Below are 16,258 nucleotides of genomic sequence, written 5' to 3'. Positions count from 1 at the left end.
TTAGAAGTAGAAATTTTTTCCAATCCTGGGTATTCAACCTGCTATTAACCTCCTGCTCCCCTAACTTTCTCCTGTTCCTCTTCCCTCTTTCCCTTCCACTCAGTATCCAACAATGTTGCATATTCTGAACAAGAAGGTTTGGAATACAACTAGGTTTCTACTGGCTCTCTTGTAATTCATTCCTTCCCCCCTTCCCCCCACCTAAATTTCACCATTGTTCCATACGTTTTTATAATTGTTTTCTCTGGCAAGTGCCTTACTGTACACAAGGTTTCCTTTTCCCCAGGGAATACTGCCAGTAATTAGATTACACTCTTTGCTGCTCTGCCCTGTCCAGCAGAGGACAGTCTGCTTGTTTGGACAATACACAAATTTGGGGCTTATCCCACCATGGACTCCCACACAGCTTCCAAAAGGAGCAGAGCGTGCCGCATTGGTGACACTCTCCATAGCACCAAGTTTCAGTGCCAGAACTGGGCAAGTAGCCTGACAGCTCTTCCTAAAGCCTACAGCTCTGGGCTAGAGGCCACTCAGACCTCAGAAAGCCCCCAAACAGGGTGCTCCATGGAGGTACTTGCTTAGAAGCACTAACCTCATTCTTTTTACAGAAGTCTTTCCTATAAAGTCAAAGCAAGGTGCATGGAGGTGTTAAAAAACAAAACCAGGATTTTGGTATAAATTTGCAAAAAGGGACTTGCTGACTTAATGACCAGCACAGTAGCTATTAAGCACAAGTTTTGAACATTCAGTTGTAGTTTAAGACAACATCAGTGCAGAAGTCTTCTTGCTTGATCTCCATTGACCATTGGTTATACACTTTCAAAATTGGACTCTGGGCAGCACAGGGGAACAGAAAACAGTCATTAAATCTTTTTATAGCAGTTGAAAATTAAAATGAAGTATCTCAAGCACTGATTTCTCAAGAATTATATTTGCTGAAGTCTCACTTTTGTGAGTGTAGTTGCAGTATTAAATTAGTATTATATTAGTATACAAAGTATTACATTACGTATTTCCACCTCTTGCCGCAAGACCTTGTTTGTTTAGCTAAAACTTCATTTTCAGTGTTCAGACCACAGAAGACAGAGAAGTTGGTTGACAGTTTTCTACTGTCCAATTCTTAGGACACTGATACAATAGTAGGAGTCCTTGAGCCACATGCCTCTTAGCAAGTACTTGAAGTATACTGTGAATTCAGAGAGGCACAGACATACACAGACACACATTTCATCAAAGCAGAAACCAAGTTTGGAAAAAGAGTCTAGTGGTACAATCATTAATGAATTTGTGGCTTAGTTTAATCTGCTATTCATTAGAAACTTTCTCAAAGCATGAGGCATAGGAGACCGCTAGTTTCCACTCTGAACATAACACTTCATGTAAAATATGTTAGGCACCAAACCTAATTACTGATTAACTAGTAATTATTATTTTACAGTTCTCCATGTTACTTAAAATTACAGTTCTAAGGTCCCAGCCAATTTAGAAGTTAACGTGTTACTGCTCTAGAATACTGATGCAAAAGTGCAGTGCTTCACTGTGCATATGTTACTATGTCTGTGCAAATCAGATATAAAATGTAAGATTAGAGGAACTGCCTAACCTTGAAGTCAACAAACTTAATGCATGGCAACATACAACCCACTGTTCTAGTACTTCAGGTAGCAAATGGTAAACAACACCATCCAACATGGTATTTAAAGCCTAATGAAGAGTCCAAAGAGGATACTTGTTGAGAAACCAGCAGAAACAACTGGAATATACTGGAGGACCTAAGGAATGAACGGATTTTATGAAAATCTTTGCTAGCATTGTAGGGGGCACAAGATAATGCTGAGATGAGTCTCTTGAGATCCTCATCACATTTTCAGATTACACGTCTGTCTCTCCTACTTCACAGATACAAGTTGAAAGCTATTTCATTCACATATCGCAAAGACAATTCTTACTTTTTCAGAGATAAGAAAACTTCTAAGACCATTTTATAAAATGAAAGTTAGGAAATACCAAAATCCCTACTTTCCAGAATTATACAAACATTTATTTTAAACTTCATTGTGCTAATCCAAGTTTCCAATCACTTTAGTAATTTCTAAATACGCTTTATTAGTAGTACTAAACATTCTTACAGGTTTAAGTAGTAAAATGTCCACTGTCTCACAGTGGATGACAGATTAGGCAGATGAATAACAGTTTAAGAGGCTCCTCACAGAAAGGACACTTCTGAGTCCTGTACTTCCTTTTCACTTCATCTGTTTCTCAACCTATTTCAGCAATAAAGATTAAACATTTAGTGTGACCCTCCACTGCCTTTTTCATGGTATTTCTTATTGTTCACCTTCTGATCTACCTGTCGTTACATAAAAAACCAAGGAAAACGATTAATTCAGGTTGTGTGCTTGGAACATGCAATGATTAAGAAATAAGGCTTTCACAGAGTAGAACATGAAAGAAGTTTCAGTAGATTTGAAAAGCATAAAGTATCTGCAAATGCAAAGGGGCAGGTACAGAACTGAAACACTTTGTAGTGGTATGGCCTGTAACAAAAACAGAATGGTCTTTTAAGAGTAGAGAAGAGGGAAGAGTGAGAAAGCAAGAATTAGAATTAGCAGCACTAATGCTCTTTAACAAGTTGACTATGATCTAATAGCACAATCTGTACAGATGATATTTTCATTTGGAAAATGATTTGTTTTCTGGTTTATATGAATAATTCAAAACAAAGACATTAATTTTAGTGGGGCAAATAAGGGTATAAAACATTTTTCTCTACTTGAAGACTGGATATTTGATAGGAGTGCAAATCTAATCTAATCTATACAAAATACATGTATGTCTAAGGACTGATAATTTTTTGTTTCTGTATTCTAGAAATCCAGATTTTTTTAACAGACACTGAAATATTTTCCTGGCACAAAAGGATACAAATTAAACCAGATTCCATTACCTAAAGAGGTATTTTAATATTAATTAATATCATTAAATACATGGGTTTAATTAATGTTGTGACATGCTTTTAATGTTGCTTTAATTTTATCTTCAGATATATTCTGTAGTGCCATTTATGCAGACTGCCACCCTCAGTGATCTCCACATAACATGACTAATATTATACCACAATGCTCACCCAGCCTTTACAGATCTGTAGCTCAAGGTAGAAGATGTTATCTCTGTATTTAATAGCCATCACCATATTTGTCTTTCATAAAACTCTCCAGTCACTTTTTGGATCAATGGAAACTTTTAACAAACACAACAGCCTTTGTCAGTTGTTTATAAAACACTTCTTGTTTCCATGAACCTGCTGCCTACTATTATAATGCAGTTCTTCCTAATTCCTGTACTGCAAAAGATACCGACCGAACAGCCATTCCTTATTTTGTCCATGCCACTCAGATTTTCTTTAACCCTAGTATCTCAGTAAGATAAGTGTTCTGACAGAATCAGAGTCACTAGGCTGATTAAAGAGTATAAACTTGACTGTTTTCATTCCTAGAGGCTTTTGTTTAAAACACCAGAAGATCATAATGTTCCCATTTCAGTCCAAAGCACTGAAATACTCCATGGAAACACATGGACTAAGTGCAGCTCTTACAATCTAATCCATGGAAAACAGAACTGAAATAAGAGTTAGGGTGGCACTCTATATTTATGCAACAGTCTAACTGTGAAAGATGGGGAAATAACTGTTTAGTGTCATCTATGTAACAGTTTTATTGCAAAATAAGCATGAGTGGACTGAATGGCAAATACCTTAAAACAAGAAGGTGCAATAGGTTCCTAAAGAGTCTCTTATGGAACTAGCAGTAGAAGGTAACAGTCTACTGGCATGGAATGAACAATGTTCTCCTTAGATACATCTACTTTCATCAGTGTCCATCATTTGGTTGACTCTACTATATTAAATTTAAGTGGACAGTAAAAAGCAAGAGTTCTTCAGTACAACATTAATAAAACTTCCCAGTATGTATCATATTGTTTTGCAGGGTTTTTTGACAGTCTCGTCTGTAATTGCATAACAGATTCATGGTTATTCATCCTTTCATCCTCTTAGTAACACATTTGTCTTGGAATACTACCGATGTGGTACTGCTATTTCTAGTTTAAAGAGGTTTTTTTAACCTCCGAGCAGATGTTTATTTAAGTAATTTACTTCTGTCTAGCAGAAGGGGGCATAAAAGTAGAGTCCCTTCACTACCCTGTGTTTTATTACCAGGGCAAGCACTTTCTCTATATTAATAGCTATACTAAGTATCCACACTGAACACTTAAGCAGAACAGCATTTCAGTTCTTCACCAGTCCCTTCAATCGAACTTCCTGAAGATTAAGTTTCTATACCATGGAGGCAAAAAAAATTTCTCTTTTTCAAGGGTCACATTCTTATTAAAGGAAGGGAGGAAAGAAGGATAAGAAATGGTCTGTGGCTATAGACTCTACAGTTATTTATGTAACAAGACACCATTTATCTCATGGTACAACAGTGTTCTAATGCTGAGCAAATTAAAAAGTCAATATTGTGACAAGAACATTTCAAATTTTAAATATTTTATTTAGATGTTCAGCTATTTGACAGTTCAGGATTAGAGCAGAAGCATGAGCGTTTAGTTATGGGTGCATAAGCTTTACAGAGCAGCTAACATTTAGAACTTGTTTGTGCATGTGCAGAAATATACAGAGCATGATTATCAGCAGTAAACTATAAAGATGTGCAGTTCTTAAAAATGCTTTTATCAACATTGAGGAATCACTTTAAGAGCTTTCCTATAACTGTTTGGCTGGCCTTTCTTTCCACTCCCGTCTTAGCTACACAGAGCAACAGTACAAAAGTGCAGAGTTGAAATACAAGAAAAGGTGAAGAAAGAGCTAATGCAAAATTGTACTGGAATTTGAAGTTACACTTAAACTGAAAGGTCTCTCTCTGTCCTGATATTTCCACTGAATTTTTCACAAGTGATAGTCAGTGCATTTACTACAAAAAGGATATATTTATAATGCAATGCAATCACCATTATAATTTGTTAGGGCTCAGAACCATAGCATATGGGGTGAGCTCACTGAAATTTAACATTCAATCAAGTGCAACAAAACTCACAGGAGTTCATTGCTCCCCTTCTCTAATTCTAAATCAGCATGATTCAGTTTATTTTTTCTTACCAAGACACTGACGCTTATTATCCATAACCATTACAATTTCCAACACTTCTCTCCAGCTGGGCATGTTAAGGGCATGCAGAAGTTAACACATTTCACTAGTACTTCTCTGAAATGACTGTGTGATCTTTCCCTCATCCTGTCAAAAAACATGCTGCCATTCTTGATGCTGACATTTTCAAGTTTATTTTTGGAGAGGAAAAGTAGAGAAAAGTGCCATTTTATACATGTTACAACAACACAGCAAAGAACTTGCTTAAACACACTACCAAGCAGCTCCTCCAAACACTCATTTTTAGGTACAACAATGTAGTTCACTATAATGCAGTCAGTCCTCCCCTCTTTATCACTGATACCACTGTTCATCAGAGACTGTAACTCAGGACAATCCTTAAGGGCAATATGTGGTCTAAATGCCACTGGCTGGAAAACTAGTCATCACTACTGCTTTATTCCAACACACATGTTCCATTATTTCAAATATAAATACAGATGCTTTCTCAGTTCCTAAGAGCTGCTCACAGATTACTCTGAAATAATTCTGAAAGAATTACTTGTGAGTTTTAGACCTATTACAGCTAACAAACAGCAGAAAGCACGTAACAGACTTTCACAATGCTCTGCAGCAGTAAAACATCATACCAACTTCATATGAGATCATCTTCGACAAATCTCAGACACGGGGGCTGACTTAGGAGCTAGACAAACAAGTACTGCAAACTAGGTTTCACACTGTCCTAAATGATGCCGAAACAGATGACTCATTCCCTATCAAGCAAAACATAAAATAAGTCAAACATCAGAGTTCCATAGCAAAACAGTCTCCAAACAGTCTGGTGCCAGCTCCTTAAGGACCAAAAAACTCCAAATTTCCATTAGAAACTTTCCTTGTCATCTTTTGTGGAAGGGAACACAAGGCAAATGTTTCCCAAAAACATATGAAGGATTATTTCAGAGAATTTTTTTGCAACATATGTGCAATCCTTTATAATGTATTTTTCTTACACAACAAGTCTGCCTTATAGACATTTGAAGTACCACATTATACAAAATTCAGTTTCTGCTTCCAGCATGATAGCATATATTTTTTACTTATTTCCAAATGTATTTTGCTGACCAAAGAAACAGATAGGCACTTAAACTGCTGAAGGTCACTCAAAAACCTTACAAGGTGCTGAACTGTTTGTTAAAATTAACAGGTAACAAGTACTTAACATGCTTGAGCATCATGTGGATTTTTTTAGGAGAGCCTTTTTCCCTCTTCAGCCACACAAATGCTTTGAAAAGCTGGCCTAGTGTCATGCAGCACTTCCCACTCCAGCTTTTGTAACTTCAGGAACATCATGTTGCCTTCTCAGTCACGTATTCCCCTAAAGTGAATGGTTTTCAGTACAAAAAAAACAGATCAGTGTGGATTAATCAGATTCTTTCATCAGACTAAAGATGAAGCAGGAATGCCTAAATCTTAGTGAAGTGGAGGCAAATGTAGAGTACACCTCTAATTAAAACAAATAACATTATTCTTCTTTTAAGTCCCCCCTACACAATGAAAATAAAAAAAGCCCCACCATAACAAAATCACCAACAGCAAAATAAATACAGCTTTCAATAACAGAGCACACAAAAGGTTTACTACAGTTCATTTCTGAAGCATAAAACCTCAAGACACTGGATCATGTGCCTGAATACAGGATGGCAGACTTCATATCTTGCCTTGCAATTCCTCCCCCTAAAAGTCTGCGTAAGTCAAGAGAAAAAATAAAGGTAACAGGTATGCACAGAAAAGGGCATTTTTTTAGTATTTCTTTGTGAAGTAAAGTTCTTCCTGCTACAACTTTTCTGGAGCACACTATGCAACATGTGCATTCCAGAGGACAAAAAAAAGTGTTCATGAAACAGTCTGAGCAAAGCAAGATTTCCCTTTACTCATATCCCTTTCCTTTCTGGTACAAGTCCTCCTTATTTTTAGAAGATTCAGCCTTGTAAAGCTATACCATGCGTCATTTCGGTGCTTATTTGCTGATAATTTGATCTCTTTGCAATGAAAGTATTTGCTGAAATAAAACTTTTTTCATTATTTGTTTTCCTTGAAAGAATAGCAAAACTACCTGGACTTGCACCAAAGATTTCAAAAGTAGGTTTTTCCATGTTTAAGATGAATGCAAATATTTTTACTTGTTGTAATCAGATATCTAAATTCAATCTACTGTCTGCATTGCAAAATGGGATTCTGCAAGGCACTGAGATCTCTACCTTGATACGAAAACTTTAAACACAATGCTATGCACTGACAGAAAGCAAACAGTTATGTAGATGTGCTGGCTAGATAAAAGGCAGGTTACTCAGCAGCCTGCGTGGTCAGATGCTAGTGAAAGATGTGTTAATGGGGCTAAGGGGAACAGTTTTGGGCTGCTTTTGACAAACCTGAACTTTCAAAGCATCCCATTAGAGACTCAGTCTAAAGAGTGCTCATTTAATAGGCATATATAAAAGGTTATAACAAAGATATGATGTCTTCTTTGAAACTTTAGATATCTCTGATTGCCACGCTGTAATATAACCTTTACTCACAAGTGAAGGATATGGTGTTGAACAGAGATAGCAAATCAGCCTTCAAAGAGAACAAGCATCCTCCAGTGAATGGCAGGAATAAAGCAGTTTTACAACTGTCCATTAGTAGGGCTCATAGACCTTCCACATCATGTTGTACTTTGCCACCATCACTGTTACACCATGGTGTTATTTGAATACTTAGGACTGCTGGCTGAAGATGTAGGTATGTTAGTTACAAGGAGGAAAAGGGATTATTTTCTCCTGTCTCATGCTGAATATTGTTCTAACAGACCTTTTTTCTACCTTTAAGTGCCCATTAGTTGTAATTTCTTAATAACAAAGCTAATTTAGGCAGCAGTCTTCTCCCCAGCAAGTTTGTCTTTGAACTGGGAAGCAATGGAGCACAATATCCTGATCACCAATACACTTTCTTTTCCCTGACAGGGTTGTCTTTTACTAGCCACAAAGGCAATGATAAACATCATTCCAGCAGATATATAGTTTACTACAAAGACTTCTGTTTATTTTTGCAAGTTAGAAGAAACTACCGAGGTATCTGGGACTTTGTTTTCCCACTGTCAGTCAGGAAGGGAGACTCCTTATAAGGAGCCTAATGGTACTGAAGAAATACTTCCCAGCTCAAGCTCTTTTTTCACTGTTGCTATCACAGGGGGCAAAGCTGATGCTTCACTTCCACTGCTTTCACACACCTGACAGTCTGTGTCTATGTTCATAGAAAGGAAATACTTGTTTCCATATTGTTTTTTTTCTCTGCTCAAACCTCAGATCATCTGGAAATTCCCATACACTCAAAATTAAGCCAAACAACTAATAACTATCACTTCAAATACAGTCTGAAAGGGGCAAGTGGGGAAAAAAAAATCTCTAGAGACCAGAGGGGTTACTTTTATTTTGCACTTACACTACATGGTTTTAGCAAGACAGACATAACATGGTTCTTCTGCCTTATTTATTCAGCTTCCTTAAGTTCTTTTTGGCAACATTCTAGGCAAGCTGTTTTACTAATTATATAGTGCATTACAGATAAAAATATACTTTTATATCCATCAATAAGGACTCTTTCTTTCTTTTTCCTTCTTTATTTCCTTTTTCCTTCCTTCCTTCCTTCCGTCCTTCTCTCCTTCGTTCCAGATTAAACCCAGTTAGTATATGAAAAAACTCACTGGCATGGTTTTTGCCATTTGTAGGAAGCTTTTAATTGCAATTTGGAAAAGTAACTTTCAAATTCTCTCTTAAAAGTAACTCTTCTATCAATTTGTTTTGACTTGCTTTTCACATATGTCTCATCATGCTCATGAGACTGAACTTCTGGGGAATCTTTTCCTAACCTGAGATTCTATTTAGTCCTGTTTTTCAATTTGGATATCTTTTCGTTCAATTCTTTTTCTCTTTTCTCTCATGCTTCTAGTGAAAGACAGTCTTCCATTCTGTTGTATATTTTATATATGCATTTATTTATTTATTTATCTATATCTACATCTATAACTTTTCTTCTAAACTACACATTTTAAGACATTTTATTTTCATTTGTATCTTCTATATAAATGTACTTATCAAAAACTGAAATTATTATATTTATCAATTCCCTATTTCAATTCAGACATCCAGTGGCAACATCAATAAATCAAATACAAATGATCCTTCTCCCTGCTTTGCATGCATGTGCATCCAGTTCCTGAAACCATAGGTATCACTGCTATGAAGAACCTATCCTGTCAGATGTCTGGGAGAATTCTTAACTTCAGCATTGTGTCCTGAATTATATTGCTTGGCTCGCCACTAATGATTCTTAGATTAACTTATTATAAACATGCTTAAAGACCATCTTACAGTGTCAAGTATGTTGCATTTGCATTTTAGTAACACAGAGTCTACCAACTAATTTACCTGCATTAGACAATATTTGCATTTTTCAAATTCCATTTTTTTAAGATGATTATATATTTCCATCTTAAATGATATTTCTATCAAATGCCAACTTAAAATGAGAAATTCACCACAAGGACAGACAGACTTCCAAACACCACTGTTACTACAACAGATTATTTTCTAATAAGTTCCAGGATGCATTAGAGAATTAAACCTTTGCTTCATTTCTCAAATAGGATATGGTAGAATGAAGTCAGAGCCTTTCCCACAGCAGGAGTGCTGTTGTGGACTTGGAGATGCAAGCAAAAAAGAATAACCATACAGCACTGTGAGAGGAATAAATTTATGAGATTTACAACACAGAGCATCCTTTAATCTACAGGAAATAGAGACTTATGCCTGTGTTTTAAGAAATATGCAACAACACAGGATGATAGCATTCAGTTACCTAGAAGATCTTGCTTCTGGGCTACAGAGCTAGTAATTTTTTCTAGCTGAAGTGGTAAAACTGATTTATGGCAAAAAGAAAGCATTCAGGAAATAGATACATATCTAGGAATTTTCATAGGACTAGGATAACTGTTCTGTAACTGCTCTGCACTGGTAGCAACATAGTGAAAGAAAACAGGCAGAATATTATTGTGGGGTTTTATCAATATATCTGGACCTAATTTACAGTCCTTCTGGGACCGTGGCCTTAGGTCCTTAAAATTATCACAAGAATGGTTTTAATCTTTTTCTAAATGACTATAGTGAATTCAAAATTGTGCACTAATTGCAACAGTTCATATCACTTTTTCTGTTCATCTGGATTCTAGAACTTTAAGCAAATCTTTCCATCACCAAACTATACCATGTATGAGGCTTGTGAAAACAAGGTCTAAGATATTTGGAAGTATCCCTATAAAGTATTGTCCAGATGAGGTAAAAGGACTATCTCTGTTTGACAAAATTGATTCTTTAAAATGTTATTCTAATGGATGAGACCCTCCATTAAAATGATATTTCAGCTTTTATGGTCAGACCTGAACAAGCTGAAGGAGATACACATTTTCTTAATTGAATTGTGCTTCTCATAGAAGCATCAAAGAAAAAAAACTCACACTGCTTTCTACAGATACTTTTAATTCAAAAAACATCAATCAGTATTCCAGTTCAATGTCTGAGTAATGCAGCCTTTATCTGATGAAGATAAGAAGTGGCAGTTGGAATTACAAAACTTTATCACAGAATAAATACAATTAAGTTATAGATTACAGTTACAGATATTAATGCATAGCTCATGTGGGAATTCAGATCCTGAAAAAAATCTTTGAAGGGAAAACTTAGGCAGCCTTAATGGCAGTGTTAAGGCAATGACAAAGCACTTAAACAGGGTTCAGGTTTCCAATCTGCATTAAAGTTAGCCCAGGAAGAAGCATGCTTTACTGGATAACATAAAGGGTTATACTGGCCAACTTGCTCTGACTAGTGGCTTATTTCATGACCTTGACCAAACCATATCACTCACAAAGTTTTTCTGATTTTACAAAGGCTAATGATTTTTACCTGCTTCCTTGAAGCCTGTAGATAAAGATCATTGAATAAGTGCTCAGGAGAATTAAGGAATTAATAAATCCAGTATACCAAATTTCTTTTGGAATTCATCATCAGCTTTGTCCATTGGCTATTATTTCTCAACAGCATTATTTTTCAGAATGCAAACCACTTTAATAAAAGCGTGTTCTTAAACAAATAGGGTCCACTGGATGATTTTTTTATTATTATCAGATTCAGTAACATGATCACTAGTGACATTATGAAGTCTGTAAGACAGGGGTCCTCCAACTTTTTAAACAGGGGGCTTTTAAACAGGATTAAGTGGCAGGAAGTCATCTGCGGCTGCTTGGTTTCCCCCCCCAACCCCCGGCGGGGGGAGTGGGGCGGGGGGGGGGGGGGGGGGGGGGGGGGGGCAGGGGGTGTCTGTAAATACCGGGGGCCAGATTGAGGACCCTGGGGGGCCGTGTCCGGCCCACAGGCCGTAGTTTGAGGACCCCTGCTCTAAAAGCTAAGCCAAAGTCCTTAGTTGTCCTTAGTTAAAGAGGAGAAGGGTTTCTAATTAATAAAGTGTTTGTAACACCTGCATTCAACTCCATCAGCAAAAGCAGACAAAGATAAGAACGACTGAAGATGAGACAGTCATTAATCAATAAAAAGAAAAAATATCCAATGGCAGAAAGCCAATTATTTTATTTCTAAAAGAGTAATTACGAACATATTTTTGTGCATTTTTGTTAAATTAAAGGTAAACACAAAATGTGCCAAACTGGCATAACTGCAAGATATGTGTATGTCCTGACCCTACCACAGCATTTGCAACCTGTCCCTGCTCTTCGGTCAACAAGATGTCAGACATGTTCCTCTACTGAGCTGTGAATGAAGGAATTCACATTCACAATTCCCTTCTTTTAGGTGTCAATAAAAAGTTTGTTCCTGCAGACTTCTGTTTTGGCATGATCAGCTAAGAACTGACATTAAAAACCCAGTGTTTAGCCAGCAACTATATGTGCAACCAGCCAGATTTCCATTCCTTCTCTGTAGGGTCCAGACCTGAACAAGCAAGCAAGTTTTAAGAGTCTGAAGCCAAAACCCTAACTCCAAGACACCGAGCTAGGCTTGGTTATACTTAGTTGTATCTGGCCTGGCAAGAAAATTAAAGCTAGGGATATTCAAGGTAGTTTAGTGCCATTTGATATTGGGGGAGGGCAACCATTACCATCTGGGCAATAAAACAGTTTGCTGAGCTCATTTCACAAATACCACCTTCCTGCTGTACGTCTCACCTACTGCTCCTGCCACTTCTTAGTAAATTCTCTGCCCAGTAGCTGATGACCCAGCTGAATCCCCAAGGCCTGCAAGCCATCTTACATACTGACAAGAAGCGGATTGCCTCCCTCCAACTTACTTTTAGTTGTCACAACATGACTACTAATGTTTGTGCTGAACAGAGCCCCAAGCCTGGTGAGATAGCACCTCAGACAGTTTTTGCAGTAGCAGCCATCGCTGAATACATTTCAAATGATTAATTTTCTTAAAAATAAAAATGTACCTAGTGAGTATGCATGTGCTAAAAAGTTAAAAATAATAACAGGTGTCTGTGACCATGCTGCTTCTGTCTGAATCCTTCAGGGGAATTCAGTTGCTAAGAACAACTTACGCAGCTTGCCATATTTCTATGTGTTAAACAACAACCAAACAACTATAGGCAAAAGTCCCAGCTGTCAAGCAGGAGGAGTGTAGGGGCTGATTGGAGGAGTACAAGGCATTTTTTCCTGTGTCATATATGCATACTTGATAAATTTGAAATTAAAATGAAATGAGGCAAAAATAGAGTAGGAAGCATGCTACTGTCTCTTCAAAATACCATGCCCAAAGGTTTACAGAAAAAAAATGTTTGACCAGTAGCTCTGTTCTTTATACAGTGCTCCTACCAGTGCTTTACAGCATAATCTTTCCCAAGTAGAGTGCACTACCAGCTCTTCCAAATAGCAAGAAGGATGAACTTTGTTCAGCTACCCATACAGGATTTCTCTTCTGGGCAGGTCTCAGATACAGTGAGAGGAACTGGAGGCAAGGGTTAGAAGTAGCTTCCACGGATACATTAAGGCCTCGCTTTTCAATCTTGTCAGTCTCATCTCTTTTTATGAGATATTTTGTTTCAAACTGCCACTAATCAATATTGATTTGTAGGACAGTGGCAAGAAAAGCCATCTTTGTTTCTTCACACACAAATGAAGACTGACAAAGTTACTTAGGGTCTTACAAAAATCTTTTGATTTTTCATGACTTGACTTTATTTCCAAGGTCTTACTACTCAGCCATAAAACTTATGTCTGGGTTGAAACCTGACACACAAGCTATGAGCTCAGAGCTTTGGTTTTTAACATAGATATTGGAAAACCTGAAGAAGATGCTTCCCTCCCCCAGTTCCCAGGGTTCAATATGCGCTATACATGGCATCCCTAGTGATTTTACTGGTGGTCTTGCAAGGAAAGGATGCTGAGAATGAAACAGCCATGACAATTAGGAAAGGGCACCTTTTCTTCATTTTCCCAGACTCTCATGGCAGAGGAAGGAAATACTGTTTTGCCATTTTGAGAGTTTTTCTCTATGTAAGTAGTATATACACAATAAACACAGAGCAAATAGAATAATTTCTAAGATTTGAAGCGGATAAGTCATCAATATTTTAAAGCTGAAATGTGACAAGAAGCAGGTCAGTGTAACTAGAAACACAGATGCCAGAGAATGCTGAGGCTACAGTGTATCAGTGATCTCCAGAGTTACAGTTATCCACATAGGGCTTTTTGAAAAATTGTGTTAACAGCATCTGTACTGTCTCTTGGCTCTGTATGATTTAGGCAGGCATTTGAGTGTGGTAGAAGTTTTACTGCCTATCAAGATATTGATTCATAAACTGAAAATTCTCTTTGTGGACCTGAACAGAATGTTCTTTAAAAGCTCATGAAGCATCACAGAACTCTGACAAGTCAGTATTTCATGTTTTATTAATTCCCTACTTAGGCAGTTATTTGATTAGTTAAATCTAGTGTCTGTAAACCTCCTAGTTGCATGTTTACCTGAAAAGTATCACAAGAGCTATTTCAGGCTGGTGGATAAGCATATACTTAGAGAATTTCTAATATGGAGTTTACATAATACACACACTGAAAAAAAAAGTTATTTCATCAAATAATAAGGGATGGGCATAAACAAAACAACATTGTGAAAACCTGTATAATTATATGTGTATGTTGTTAAATAATAAGGGCCTCATATGTAGAGGATTTTCTCATCTCAAAATTAATTTTCTCAGGATGTGCCTAAGCTTTGCATATATACAGCAATGGAACCATCTATTTCTTTATTAGTTCTTAATGGGCATTAATTGTTGATCATCACATGATATTCTTCAGTCACTTCCACATTTTACCAAAATTACTGTTATATAGGAAGCAAACTACCTCAGAACTAAAATCAATGAGCATATAAACTTCCTCACCATGAGCTTCTAGCATATGCTTTGATTTTAGCAGATGATTGTAGACATTCAGACTGATTCATCTCTCATAAATCCATCACTAGGCATTTGGAGAGGTAAAACACTGAGTACCCTTTAGTACATTGAATAACTTCCAGTTGGAAAAACAGTGAGGTAATGCACTTAAAGCATGTGAACAAGGAAACTGATGTTGCTTACACAGCTGATTTTGAGTGGTTCTGAGTGGTTGGCTTGGGAACAATAACCTTTCCTTTTTCTTGTTTTTATAGGATCTTTTAGTACATACATAAAACATATAGATATTAATAATTTATTTATTAGTGTTCATGTAATGGGAGGCTAAGAAAGTCACTATGCAAAGATAAGTAAAATCAGACCTATTACATACTATCACCACGGAACAAAGTTTTAAGCACAAATTTCACTTTCAACATGACATCATTCATAGTGTTTCATCTAGAAATTCTAATAGTGGAAGCAAAGACATAAGTAGATGTGTTCAGCCCAATAAATTGTGCTTGAAATGAAGCATTTTGAGAAAGACACCCTCTGCCTATTAAAAGATTTCAAACAGTGACTATTGATTTCCCTGGGTAAACTGGTCTACAGACAAACAAGATATCCTACCTTTAACAATGCAGATATCTTCCTATGTGCATTCAACATAGGAATTCGCCTAACTTCAAATTTCAGTCACTGCAGTTCCTTAAGCCTTTGTCTGATGTCTCATTGAAAACCCTCTTCATATCTCTTGTAAGTATAGATTAAGATACTTCTTTTCCTTCTTTTAAATTAACTCCTTAAGTAACATGCAAAGGCACTTTAAAAACTCAGCTCCCAGAAACTCTCAACTTCTTTTGCTGTTTTCTTTATTAATCCCTCTATAATTTTTCAGTAGTTGTGGAATTTTACATTAAACTTCAACACAGAAAAAGCATACAGAAGACATTATAAGATCAGTAACTCTTCAATTTACTTATTTCTGAGTTGGAGTTCTAGACCTTAACAATTTTCCAGTAGTATTTTTAATATTCCCATTAAAAGAAAAAAAAGTAGAAAAGAGAAACAAAAGCAAGGTGTTTTGGACTCCTGATCACTTAAATTATTCTATCTGTAGAGCCATCTGTAAGTTAACTTGACTCATTAAAGCCAGAGAATTTAAAACCTTAACTTATATTAATTTGCTTTTAGTGCTTACTTTAAATTCCAACAAAGTTCTGCAAATACTCCATTCAGATGCATTCTGAAAGTGTTTATTTGCACAACTGAAATCTGTGCTTTTCTCCACAGCAATGTAATGCTGCTAGATGAAAATTACCTAACACAAACTGCTATGTTTCCGAGTACTTAAAAAATCATTTTTAGGGTAGGATTGATACTAATTATGATTGATTTTGATCTACTTTACATTTGCTAAACTTGCTGTTAAATTAAAACAAAAATATGGAAGTGCAGTTGGTATAAGTGCAGCTATTGGTATACAGGTATTTTTAAAATCAAAGGAAAACAAATTTTTTTTCAACAGAAATATTCCCTTTTCTGCCCTGCCTTGCATTTATTGCACATTGAAAACTTCCACCAATTTTAAATGCGAGTTCTGGGTGTGTCAGCTCTGTAAGACT

The sequence above is a fragment of the Falco cherrug genome, chromosome 11 (genome assembly GCF_023634085.1).
Source record: "Falco cherrug isolate bFalChe1 chromosome 11, bFalChe1.pri, whole genome shotgun sequence".
Lineage (NCBI taxonomy): Eukaryota > Metazoa > Chordata > Aves > Falconiformes > Falconidae > Falco > Falco cherrug.
The sequence above is the reverse complement of the archived record's forward strand: the minus strand, read 5'-3'. Positions refer to the sequence as shown.